Raw genomic sequence first — 13,426 nt, 5'->3', positions numbered from 1 at the left:
TTAATTCCTGATGATACCTGTTCTTTGTGGGAATAGCTGCAGAGCCTGAGTCTATCCTTGGGCCAGACTACTAAGAACAAAGAGATTTCCTGAAGCCATGAGAGTAGTAGCAATGATAAGTAACATTTCAAGGATGAGATGTGTCCTCAGAGAAAGAAATCATGGCAAAGAAGGCAGTTATTTCCCTAAGATATATTCTCACTCTTCTGCATCTTGGAGGATATAGCCTCAGAAGGATTTGGGGAGCTTAAATATCTGTGCATAAACTATAGAACCCCAATAAGGATCATGGAAGCCTAAGGTCAGGATTCCGTTTCTCTGGAAAATCATCAGAACATCCCATTGGTCAGTGGTCTGTGAAGGCTTAGGATGGGTGGAATGTTAGACAACAGATGGAATTCCTGTTGAAACAGGAATTCAGGGGGAAAAAAGCATGCTGTTAAAACTGGTACACAAGAGAGACACAAACTAATCTTTCAGCACATTATCTATTATGAAAGGGGCTCAAATAAGAAATTCTAGAGGGGGATGGGACTTAGGAAATTTAATGATAACTCTCATACTGTTCTTCAGTTCAGTCAGTTCAGTAGCTCAGTCATGTCCGACTCCACGATCCCATGGACTGCAGCACGCCAGGCTTCCCTATCCATCACCAACTCCTGGAGATTGCTCAAACACATGTCCATCAAGTCAGTGATGCCATCCAATCATCTCATCCTCTGTCATCCCCTTTTCCTCCTGCCTCAATCGTTCCCAGCATCAGGGTCTTTTCCAATGAGTCAGTTCTTCACATCAAGTGGCCAAAGTATTGGAGCTTCAGATTCAGCATCAAGACTGTTCCTAGGTCACTCAAATAGTAAAAACAAGATTAAGAAATTATTTGAAAAGGATAATTTTTGCAAAGCATGAACAATAGTACAACTAAGGCACTGGTGGCTTTTTTATTACCATAAGGTAAAATAATGACTTATTGACATGTTGTGCTAACAATTAGGATGATAAAATTTGTATGCATCTGTTTCTATTACTCAACATTTGTGAGTATCCTATTCTACACTGAGGATTAGGGATACCACAGTGGCTGCCAAAATTTCAGAGGACTGTGACATAGATGTTAAAATTGATCCTGTAACTAGAGTGGAAATAAAATTTCAGATGAATGCTTTTCATGAACATTCTGAAGATGAATTTAATGTAGAGTCCAGGGAAATGAAGTATGATTCAATCACTTTTCTACATCATGATTATTGATGATCAAGTAAAAGCTTTAAAATGTGCATCTGCTGCCTAATTCAGAGAAGGCAATGGCACCCCACTCCAGTACTCTTGCCTGGAAAATTCCATGGACGGAGGAGCCTGATGGGCTGCAGTCTATGGGATCGCTAAGAGTCAGACACAACTGAGCGACTTCACTTTCACTTTTCACTTTCATGCATTGGAGAAGGAAATGGCAACCCACTCCAGTGTTCTTGCCTAGAGAATCCCAGGGACGGGGGAGCCTGGTGGGCTGCCGTCTATGGGGTCGCACAGAGTCAGACACGACTGAAGCAACTTAGCAGCAGCAGCAGCTGCTTCCTGATTCACTACTTTATTCTACATAGCTTGTTGAAATTTATTTTTATATTCTATTCCTCAGATTAAACACTTATAATCTATTAATACAGACTTCTTATGTATCTGAAGATAGTGATGAAAAATCACTCTGCAATAACAACATTCATCCTACTAGGATTAACAGACGACCCAAGACTACAGGTTTTTCTTTCAGTGTTTCTGTTTCTCACCTACACTTCCACTGTTGCTGGAAATCTAGTCATTATCCTCGTCACTCTGGTGAGCTCTCGCCTTAAAACACCCATGTACTTTTTCCTTCGTAATTTCTCCATCTTAGAAATAATCTTTACAACTGTCTGTGTTCCTCGATTCCTGTACAGCATGACCACTGGAGACAAACGAGTGACCTATAATGCTTGTGCCATCCAGTTATTTTTTGTCATCCTCATTGGGGCAACAGAATTTTTTCTTCTAACTGCCATGTCCTATGACCGCTACGTGGCCATCTGCAAGCCCCTGCACTACAGCACCATCATGAGTGAAAAGGTCTGCACCATTCTGGTCCTTTGCTCTTGGCTGATTGGGTTAATTGTCATACTCCCACCACTTAGCCTGGGAGTTCAGCTAGATTTCTGTAACTCCAATCTCATTGACCATTTTGGCTGTGATGCATCTCCTCTTCTAAAGATTGTGTGCTCAGACACTCAATTTATAGAGCAACTTGTTTTAATCATGGCGGTGCTGACCCTCATACTCACACTAGTCTGTGTAATTGTGTCTTACACATACATCATCAAGACTATTTTAAGACTCCCTTTGGCTCAGCAAAGAAAAAAGGCTTTCTCTACCTGTTCTTCCCATATGATTGTAGTTTCCATCACTTATGGGAGTTGCATCTTTATCTATATCAAACCAGCAAAGGAAGGTGTGGCCATTAATAAGGTGGTGTCCCTTCTCAACACTTCCATTATCCCTTTGATGAACCCTTTCATTTATACTCTACGGAATAAGCAAGTCAAACAAGCCTTCAGGGACTCTATTTAAAAAATGGCATTTCTTTCCAAAAATTAGGTGACTAAAAATATTTTATAAAGTAAATATATATATATACATAAGTATTTCATCTTTTACTATGTGTTCTAATTCAGATCTACAGAGCAGAACTAAAGGTACAGTCTGATTAATCACTGAAATGTCTTTTCTATTTCTCTGAGAACCATGGCCTGAAAGAAGTGTTATGGCCTTAATTCTAATAGGCCTTCATTCCTTATGGCTTACTTTCATAAGTAGGAATGAATATAGATTTACAGAATCTATACAACCCCTCACCATCCTGATAGCTGAACCATAAAAAGACAGTAACAAAAATATGAGATGGATTTTTTTCTATTCATTCCTCTAGTTTTACAGCTCTTTGGGAGCAAAATTATTTATCTTAGGATTCCTTCCTGATCTAGCATGCACTATCAAGAAGAATAAGTTGGCCTTCCCTGGTGGCTCAAGTGGTAAAGAATCTGCCTGCCAATGCAGGAGAGACAGGTTAGATCCCTGGTCTGGGAAGAACCCACATATCGTGGAGCAACTAAGCCTGTGTGCCACAACTATTGAGCCTGTGCACTAGAGCCTGGGAGCTACAACTACTGAGCCTACAAATTGCAACTACTGAAGCCTGTGCCCTAGAGCCTGTGCTCTGCAACAAAGGAAGTCAAGGCAATGAGAAGCCTGTGCACCACAACGAAGAATAGCCCCCACTTGTTAGTGAAAAGCCTGCACAGCAGCAAAGACCCAGCACAGCAAAAAATAAATAAATAAAAGAATAGGTAGATGTAATTTTTCTAATCTTGTTTTTTATAATGCACCCCACCTTGCTACAAACTAAAATGGAACTATTTCATTATACTTGCTGTTAAACTTTTTTGATGTTTTTATTTTTTTTATTTTGGGCATTACTGCCCTTCGTTTTGTTTTTTCCAGTTTCATTTGTATATAATTAGCAAATAGCATTGTATTAGCTTAAGTTATACAACATTATGATTTGATATATGCATATATTGAGAAATGGTTACCACAATAAGTTTTGATAACATCTATTATCTCACATAATTACAGTTTCTATGTGATGAGACCACTTTAAGATGTTGTTTCTTGGCAACTTTTACATAAACTACAGAGTATTTTTAACTCAAGTCACCATAGTGTACATTACATCCTCAGGACATATTTATCTTATGACCAGAATTTTGTACCCTTGACACCCTTTATGCATTTCCCTCAGCCTTGGCCAACCACCAATCTGTTCTCTGTTCCTATGCATTTGATCTTTTTAGATTCCACACACAGGTGATATCATACAGTATTTGTCTTCCTTCCTCTGTTTTACTTATTTTCCTTAGCATAACGCCCTCAAGGTCCATCCATGTTGTCAAAATGGCAGAATTTCCTTCTTTTTATGACTGAATGATATTCTTTTCTATATATACCACCTCTTCTTTATCCATTCATAGAGCATCTATGGATACTTAGGTTGTTTACATGTTTGGGGCTATTTTAAATAATGTCACAATAAACTTGGGAGTGCAAATATCTCAATGAAATATGTAATGCCATTTCCTTGAATTACCAGAAGAGGGACTACTGGATCATAATATACTTCTATTCTATATTATAAAGCCATTTTTATATTTAATATATATATTATAGTACTAAACAGAATGCCAAGGTTCCCTTTTCCATATACTTACCAATACTTATCTTTTTATTATTATTTTATTGTTATTATAGCCAAACAGGTGTAAGGTGAAATTTCATTGAAGTTTTGATTTGCTTTTCCCTGATGATTAGTGATATTAAGCACCTTTTCATGCACCTGCTGGCTACTTTATATCTTCTTAGGAAAAATGTATATTCAAGTTCTCTGCCCATTTTTTGCTTAAGTTGTTGAGATACCTTTACTATTAAGTTGTACAAGTTCCTTGTATATATAGGATAAGAACTGCTTTTCAGATATATAACTTGCAAACATTTTCTCCCATTCCACAGGTTGTGTTTTCACTTTGTTTATTCTTTCCTTTTCAGTACAGAAGCTTTTTAGTTTGATTTCACTTCTCATTTAATTTTGCTTTTGTTGCTTGAGCTTTTGGTGTCATATTCAAAAAAATCATTGCCAATATCAAGGAGCTTTCCCCCTATACATTATTCTAAGAGTTTTACACATTCAGGTCTTAATATATAAGTCTTAAGTTAATTTAGTTTTGATTTTTGTTTATGGTGTAAGATAAGGGTCTAGTTTCACTCTTTGCATGCGGATATACAGCTTATCCCATCATTTATTGAAGAGTCTGTTCTTTCTCCATTGTGGGTGACCACCTATTTTAGTCCTACAGACAGTATGGTCACCTAAACAACACCAAAAATCTCTTCAGATCACACACACACTTTTCTGGCCACTATGATAATGACACTTATTTTATCTGTTAGGTTTAAGTGATGCCACCTGATGCCTACACTACAGGTTTCCATCATTCCATTGAATTCAGGGAGCTCTTTTTGATAGCAATATTTTCTGTTGTCACCCCTTGCCTTCAAAGAATATTCACTATGAAGTACTTCAGGAAGGCAAGTCTCCTCATCAACAATGTATTTCGCAGAGGCTGATGAATGGAATGTACCCTAGAACTTCCAGGGCCATTCTTATACAGTAGGCAAGGAAGTCTTACATAATAAATCTACTTCAGTTTTCCAGTCTCCCTAAGTCTTTGGCTGCATCCTTGACAACATAAAGAAGTTCTGGAATTTCAACTTCATCCAGTGTAGGGAGTCGAGGGGTACTGGGGAAATGAACACATTTTCAATAGGTTTCCCATATTTTTCTATATTTGTTTCTTTTTGTCCCCCTTCTCTACAAGGATGATGTTTAAAAACATTAATGCACATTTAACTTGTACATTTGGGCCAAATTGAGTCCTGTCCAAACATTTGAGAGGCCAGAACTTGAAAGGATAAAACTGTTTCTAAATGATTCAAATATTACCAGAATAAACTGAAAGAATCTTCATAAATATACAGATACATCGAGGCTTCCAGAAGGTAAAATCCATAATGTCTGATATAATCAAAATACCCAGACATTCAAAGAAGCAGGAAATCCAGCATATAATGAGAACAATGAATAAAAATAGACCCCAAAATGGCACAGATAATATAATTAAAATAGAATATAGCTTAAATAGCACTATAACTATATCCAGTAGGTTGAAGACTATAGAAAAAGAATATTTTAAGTAAAAATATTAAAATTATTTAAAATATTAAAATCAAACTTACAGAGATTAAAACTGCACCATTGAGAAAAATAAGCATTGAGTAGTTTTAATATCAATTAAATATTACAGAAGAAAAATTCTGCTAACTGGAAGAAGCAGCAATAAAAGTTCTCTACATAAAACATGCAAAGAAATAGATCCTTAAACAAAATTAACAGAGCATCAGGAAACTGTGAGATAAATTCAAGAGGCCTTATACGTTGTATAGTTAGAGTCTCCTTTTAAAAATAGCAAGGACTGAAAAAGTTTTTGAAGAAATGAGCAGGTGATGTCAGCAACATAGTGGAGTGAAAAATAACTTTGTCTCTCCCCTTCAATCTACAACCAGTAAAACATCCACAATGCAACCCAAGAATATTCTATCCAGCAAAGTTATCATTCAGATATGAAGGAAAAATAAAGACTTTCCTAGACAAATAAAAGTTTAGGAGGTTCATCAACACTAGACCTACGTTATGCATGCCTGCTAAGTCACTTCAGTCGTGTCTTACTCTGTGCAACACTCTGGACTGTGTAGCTCATCAGGCTCCCCTGTCCATGGGATTCTCCAGGAAAGAATCCTGGAGTGGTTTACCGTGCTCTTCTCCAGCGGGCCTTTCACACTCAGGGATGGAACCCATGACTCTTACATCTCCTGCATTGGCAGATGGGTTCTTTTCCACTAGCACCACCTGGGAAGCCCAGACCTGCCTTATAAGAAATGATAAAGGGGGAAGGCTCATAGCAATGCAGGCACACCTCAAGAAACAAGAAAAAAGTCAAATAAATAACCTAACTCTACACCTAAAGCAACTAGAAAATGAATAAATGAAGAACCCCAGGGGTAATAGAAGGAAAGAAATCTTAAAAGTTAGGGCAGAAATAAATGCAAAAGAAACAAAAGAGACCATAGCAAAAAATCAATTAAGACAAAAGCTGGTTCTTTGAGAGGATAAATAAAACTAACAAACCATTAGCCAGACTCATCAAGAAACAAAGGGAGAAAAATAAAATAATTAAAATTAGAAATGAAAATGGAGAGATCATAACAGACAACACAGAAATACAAAGAATCATAAGAGACTACTACCAGCAATTATATGCCAATAAAATGGACAACTTGAAAGAAATGGACAAATTCTTTGAAAAATACAACTTTCCAAAACTGAACCAGGAAGAAATAGAAAATCTTAACAGACCCATCACAAGCACAGAAATTGAAACTGTAATCAGAAATCTTCCAGCAAACAAAAGCCCAGGTCCAGACAGCTTCACAGCTGAATTCTACCAAAAATTTAGAGAAGAGCTGACACCTATCCTACTCAAACTCTTCGAGAAAATTGCAGAGGAAAGTAAACTTCCAAACTCATTCTACGAGGCCACCATCACCCTAATACCAAAACCTGACAAAGATGCCACAAATAAAGAAAACTACAGGCTAATAACACTGATAAACATAGATGCAAAAATCCTTAACAAAATTCTAGTAATCAGAATCCAATAACACATTAAAAAGATCATACATCATGACCACGTGGCCTTTATCACAGGGATACAAGGATTCTTCAATATCTTCAAATCAATCAATGTAATACACCACATTAACAAATTAAAAAATAAAAAACATATGATTATCTCAATAGATGCAGAGAAAGCCTTTGACAAAATTCAACATCCATTTATGATTTAAAAAAAAAAAAAAGAAACTCTCCAGAAAGCAGGAATAGAAGGAACATACCTCAACATAATAAAAGCTATATATGACAAACCCACAGCAAACATTATCCTCAATGGTGAAAAATTGAAAGCATTTCCCCTAAAGTCAGGAACAAGACAAGGGTGCCCACTTTCACCACTACTATTCAACATAGTTTTGGAAGTTTTGGTCACAGCAATCAGAGAAGGAAAAGAAATAAAAGGAATCCAAATTGGAAAAGAAGAAGTAAAACTCTCACTGTTTGCATATAAACTAAGGAAAGGAAATGAAACATAGAATGGTAAGACATTTTAGATACAATATATGATAGATTTTAAAAGAAATCTGACTATTTGAACATGTTGAGAAAAAGAATCATTACCATCAATTTAAAGTTTTACAGTAATCTTGTCTGTTAGGAATCATGTAAATGGAAAACTTTGTATGGAAGTAGTTCATCTCATCTACAAGGAGGCAAAGAAGACAGTGGAAGATAATGAAAAACTAGTATATGTCTTAAAAACAATGAAGCTAATTTCTAAAATGTGTTTAGAGATTTGAAAACCTGTATTGGAAATGTGGTTGCAAGAGTTTGACTGTTTTTGAATTTATAGAATTATTTCTCCCTTTTATTTATTGTTTATATTCTAAAGTTTTTATTTGTAAAATTTGTCAATTGTCATAATTGTATCCTTGGGTAAAATCTTGCAAAATAGATGCATTCTCGATTTTGCAGAGAATTTTAGCTTTATGTAAAGATTAGTCAAGTAATCCATAAATTCTTTTATTTTTTTAATTTAAATTTTTTATTTATTTTAATTGGAGGCTAATTACTTTACAATATTGTATTGGTTTTGCCAATACATCAACATGAATCCTCCATAGGTGTACACATGTTCCCAATCCTGAACACCCTTCACACCCCCCTCCCCATACCATCCCTCTGTGGCAAGAATATACAGAAGAACTGTACCAAAAAGATCTTCACGACCCAGATAATCACGACGGTGTCATCACTGACCTAGAGCCAGACATCTTGGAATGTGAAGTCAAGTGGGCCTTAGAAAGCATCACTACGAACAAAGCTAGTGGAGGTGATGGAATTCCAGTTGAGCTATTTCAAATCCTGAAGGATGATGCTATGAAAGTGCTGCACTCAGTATGAGAGCAAATTTGGAAAACTCAACAGTGGTCACAAGACTGGAAAAGGTCAGTTTTCATTCATATCCCAAAGAAAGGCAATGCCAAAGAATGCTCAAACTATCACACAATTGCACTCATCTCACATGCTAGTAAAGTAATGCTCAAAATTCTCCAAGCCAGGCTTCAGCAATACATGCACGGTGAACTTCCAGATGTTCAAGCTGGTTTTAGAAAAGGCACAGGAACCAGGTATATAACTGGCAACATCTGCTGGATCATGGAAAAAGCAAGAGAGTTCCAGAAAAACATCTATTTATGCTTTATTGACTATGCCAAAGCCTTTGTGTGGTTCACAATAAACTTTGGAAAATTCTTCAAGAGATGGGAAAACCAGGCCACCTGACCTGCCTGTTGAGAAACCTATATGCAGGTCAGGAAGCAACAGTCAGAACTGGACATGGAACAACAGACTGGTTCCAAATAGGAAAAGGAGTACGTCAAGGCTGTGTATTGTCACCCTGCTTATTTAACTTATATGCAGAGTACATCATGAGAAAAGCTGGGATGGAAGAAGCACAAGCTGGAATTAAGATTGCCAGGAGAAATATCAATAACCTCAGATATGCAGATGACACCACCCTTATGGCAGAAAGTGAAGAGGAACTAAAAAGCCTCTTGATGAAAGTGAAAGTGGAGAGTGAAAAAGTTGGCTTAAAGCTCAACATTCAGAAAATGAACATCATGGCATCTAGTCCCAGAACTTCATGGCAATTAGATGGGGAAACAGTGCAAGCAGTGTCAGAATTTATTTTGGGGGGCTCCTAAATCACTGCAGATGGTGACAGCACCCATGAAATTAAAAGACAGTTACTCCTTGGAAGGAAAATTATGACCAACCTAGATAGCATATTGAAAAGCAGAGACATTACTTTGCCAACCCTAGTCAAGGCTATGGTTTTTCCAGTGGTCATGAATGGATGTGGGAGTTGGACTGTGAAGAAAGCTGAGTGCCAAAGAATTCATGCTTTTGAACTTTGTGTTGCAGAAGACTCTTGAGCGTCCCTTGGACTACAAGGAAATCCAACCAGTCCATTCTGAAGGAGATCAGCCCTGGGTGTTCTTTGGAAGGAATGATGCTAAAGCTGAAACTCCAGTACTTTGGCCACCTCACGTGAAGAGTTGACTCATTGGAAAAGACTCTGATGCTGGGAGGGATTGGGCACAGGAGGAGAAGGGGATGACAGAGGATGAGATGGCTGGATGGCATGACTGACTTGATGGATGTGAGTATGAGTGAACTCCGGGAGTTGGTGATGGACAGGGCGGCCTGGCGTGCTGCGATTAATGGGGTTGCAAAGAGTTGGACACGGCTGAGCGACTGAACTGAAGTGAACTGCACAACAAAGGAAACTATAAGCAAGGTGAAAAGACAGCCTTCAGAATGGGAGAAAATAATAGCAAACGAAGCAAGGGACAAAGAATTAATCTCAAAAATATACAAGCAACTCCTGTAGCTCAATTCCAGAAAAATAAACGACCCAATCAAAAAATGGGCCAAAGAACTAAACAGAGATTTCTCCAAAGAAGACATACAGATAGCTAACAAACACATGAAAAGATGCTCAACATCACTTATTATCAGAGAAATGCTAATCAAAACCACAAAACCAGTCAGAATGGCTGCAATCCAAAATCAACAAGCAATAAATGCTAGAGAGGGTGTGGAGAAAAGGGAACCCTCTTACACTGTTGGTGGGAACGCAATCTAGTACAGCAATAGAACTGACATATGACCCAGCAATCCCACTCCTGGGCATGCACACCAAGGAAACCAGAATTGAAAAAGACATGTGTACCCCAATGTTCATCACAGCACTGTTTATAATAGCCAGGGCATGGAAGCAACCTAGATGTCCATCAGCAGACGAATGGATAAGAAAGCTGTGGTACATATACACAACGGAGTATTACTCAGCCATTAAAATAATACATTTGATCGGTGCTAATGAGGTGGATGAAACTGCAACCTATTATACAGAGTGAAGTAAGCCAGAAAGAAAAACACCAACACAGTATACTAACACATATATATATGGAATTTAGAAAGATGGTAATGATAATCCTGTATGAGAGACAGCAAAAGAGACAAAGATGTATAGAACAGTCTTTTGGACTCTGTGGGAGGGCGAGGATGGGATGATGTGGGAGAATGGCATTGAAACATGTATAATATCATATGTGAAATGAATCGCCAGGTTCTATGCATGATACAGGATGCTTGGGGCTGGTGCACTGGGATGACCCAGAGGGATGGTATGGGGAGGGAGGTGGGAGGGGGGTTCAGGAGGGGGAACACATGTACACCTGTGGTGGATTCATGTTGATGTATGGCAAAACCAATGCAATATTGTAAATTAATTAGTCTCCAATTAAAATAAATAGATTTATATATTTTTTAAAAGAAATGATAAAAAGAGCTCTTCTACCAGAAACAAAATGGCAAAAGCACAGAAAACTTTTAGTAAGGTGATAAATAGAAAGACAGAATCAGAAAATTGAAACTCTTTATCAGAATAGATTTTTAACCACTTTGTTATAGCATAGGGGAAATTAGGAAAAAATAGCTATAGCTACTTCAATTTGGTAACAAACTCAGCATATAAAAAGGGATAATTTATACATCAAAACACTAAAAGGGAAGAAGAAAAGTTGGAATCCATATAGGTTAAATGATGATAAGATGCTATCAGTAGAGAAATGAGCTATTTTATCTCCAAGACATTTTATACAAACCCCATAGTAACAATAAAACATAAATCTAAAGGAGGAGCTAAAATGGCGGAGGAATAGGATGGGGAGACCACTTTCTCCCCCACAAATTCATCAAAAGAACATTTAAACGCTGAGTAAATTCCACAAAACAACTTCTGAATGCCGGCAGAGGACATCAGGCACCCAGAAAAGCAGCCCATTGTCTTCAAAAGGAGGTACGAAAAAATATAAAAGACAAAAAAAGACACAAAAGAGGGAGGGACAGAGCTCCATCCAGGAAGGGAGTCTTAAAAAGAGAGAAGTTTCCAAACACCAGGAAACACTCTCACTGCCAAGTCTGTGGAGAGCCTTGGAAGCACAGAGGGCAACATAACAGGGAGGAAAAGTGAATAAATAATTAAAACCCACATATTACAAGCCCAGTGGTTAACTCCCCCAGCGGAGAAGCAGTGCAAATACCTGCACCTGCCACTAGCAAGCGGGGGCTAGACAGGGAAGTGCAGGCTGCATCGCTTAGAGTAAGGATCTGGCCTGAATGCCCCGAGCGCTATCTGAGTGAACTACCCTGGGCAAGCAAACCAGACTGTGGGATAACTACCACGCGAAAAGCCAACCCTAACCTAAGACACCGCCAGGCCCACGTACAGAACAAAGGACTGAACAGAGATAGCCAGCTGCAGACCATCCCCCTCCAGTGACAGGCAGCCAGAGCCGGAAGGGGGCAATTGCAGCCCCAGAGATACATTATCTACAAAACTGTAAGCAGACTTCTTTGCTAACTAAGACTTCTTGGGGTTCTGGATGCTCAACATCCGCCTAAGAAGGTGCGCTGGTTGTACACCCAGAAAACCAAGCAGCAGGGACAGGGGAGGCGATAAGTCACAGCGACCACGCTTGCCAAACACCTCATCACCTGAGCTCCTCAGACGTGGGAAGGGCACAAAACGGAGGTGCAACCGAGTCTGCGCCTCTGAGGACTACCCCAGTGCCTGAACCTGAGTGGCTTAGACCTGGGAGGTGCAAGCAGCCCAGGGCTGGCCTCGGATGGTTCCTGGCAGAGCAACCTAGAACCTGAGCAGTGTGGGCAGGGAGGGTATACGCGCCATGAGCGGGGGCAGGCCTATTGTGGCTGAGGCACTGCGAGCACACGCCAGTGTTCTTTGTTCACAGCATCCCTCCCTTCCCACAGTGTGACTGAACAAGTGAGCCTAAAAAAAAAAAAAAAAGTGTCCACCACCGCCCCATTTGTGTCAGGGCGGAAATCAGACACTGAAGAGACCAGCAAACAGAAGAAGCTAAAACAGAGGGAACCACCTTGGAAGCGACAGGTGCAATAGATTAAAACCGTGTTGTTAGTACCGACTACACCAAAAGGGGCCTATAGATCCTGAGAAACATAAGCTGGACCAAGGAACTAGCTGAAAATGAACTGACCCCACAATACCCACAACACCAGAAAAAGTCCTAGATATATTCTGACTATTTTTATGATCATTCTTTTTTTTTTAATTTTTAAAAATTTTTAAGTTCTCTATTACTCCTTTAATTTTCACTTTTATAACCTACTATTACTTTGCAAAAAAAAAAAGACCCTATTTTTTTAAACCATACTTCATAAATATTTTTTTTTATAATTTTTGTGACTTTGTTTTCCTTTTCCTTTTTTCTTTCTTTTTTTTTCTCTTCGTTTCTTTAACTTTGTATTTTTGAAATTCCAAACTCTACTCTAAATCTCTAGATTTTTAATTTCTGCTTTTTGGTATCTGTTATCAATTTTGTACCTATACTTTTTTTTATAATTTTTGTGACTTTTTTTTCTCTCTTTCTTTGTCTTCTTCTTTTCTTTAACATTGTAATTTTGAAATTCCAAACTCTACTCTAGATTTTTAATTTTTGCTTTTTGGTGTTTGTTATCAATTTTTTACCTTTAAGAACCTAATCTTCAGTACCCATTTTCACT

At 38.2% G+C, this 13,426-nt stretch overlaps 1 pseudogene; it reads left to right on the top strand.

The window, feature by feature from the left end:
* The first annotated feature begins 288 nt into the window (after window positions 1–288).
* LOC147372106 (olfactory receptor 6C2-like) lies at window positions 289–2,625 on the top strand (annotated as a pseudogene).
* Window positions 2,626–13,426: the final 10,801 nt, after the last annotated feature.

This window comes from Bos grunniens, chromosome 5 (assembly GCF_055505025.1).
Source record: "Bos grunniens cultivar Pamir isolate PY7600 chromosome 5, Bosgru_T2T1.0, whole genome shotgun sequence".
Taxonomy (NCBI): domain Eukaryota; kingdom Metazoa; phylum Chordata; class Mammalia; order Artiodactyla; family Bovidae; genus Bos; species Bos grunniens.
Note: the sequence above shows the minus strand (reverse complement) of the source record. Positions and strands in the feature narration are given on the sequence as shown.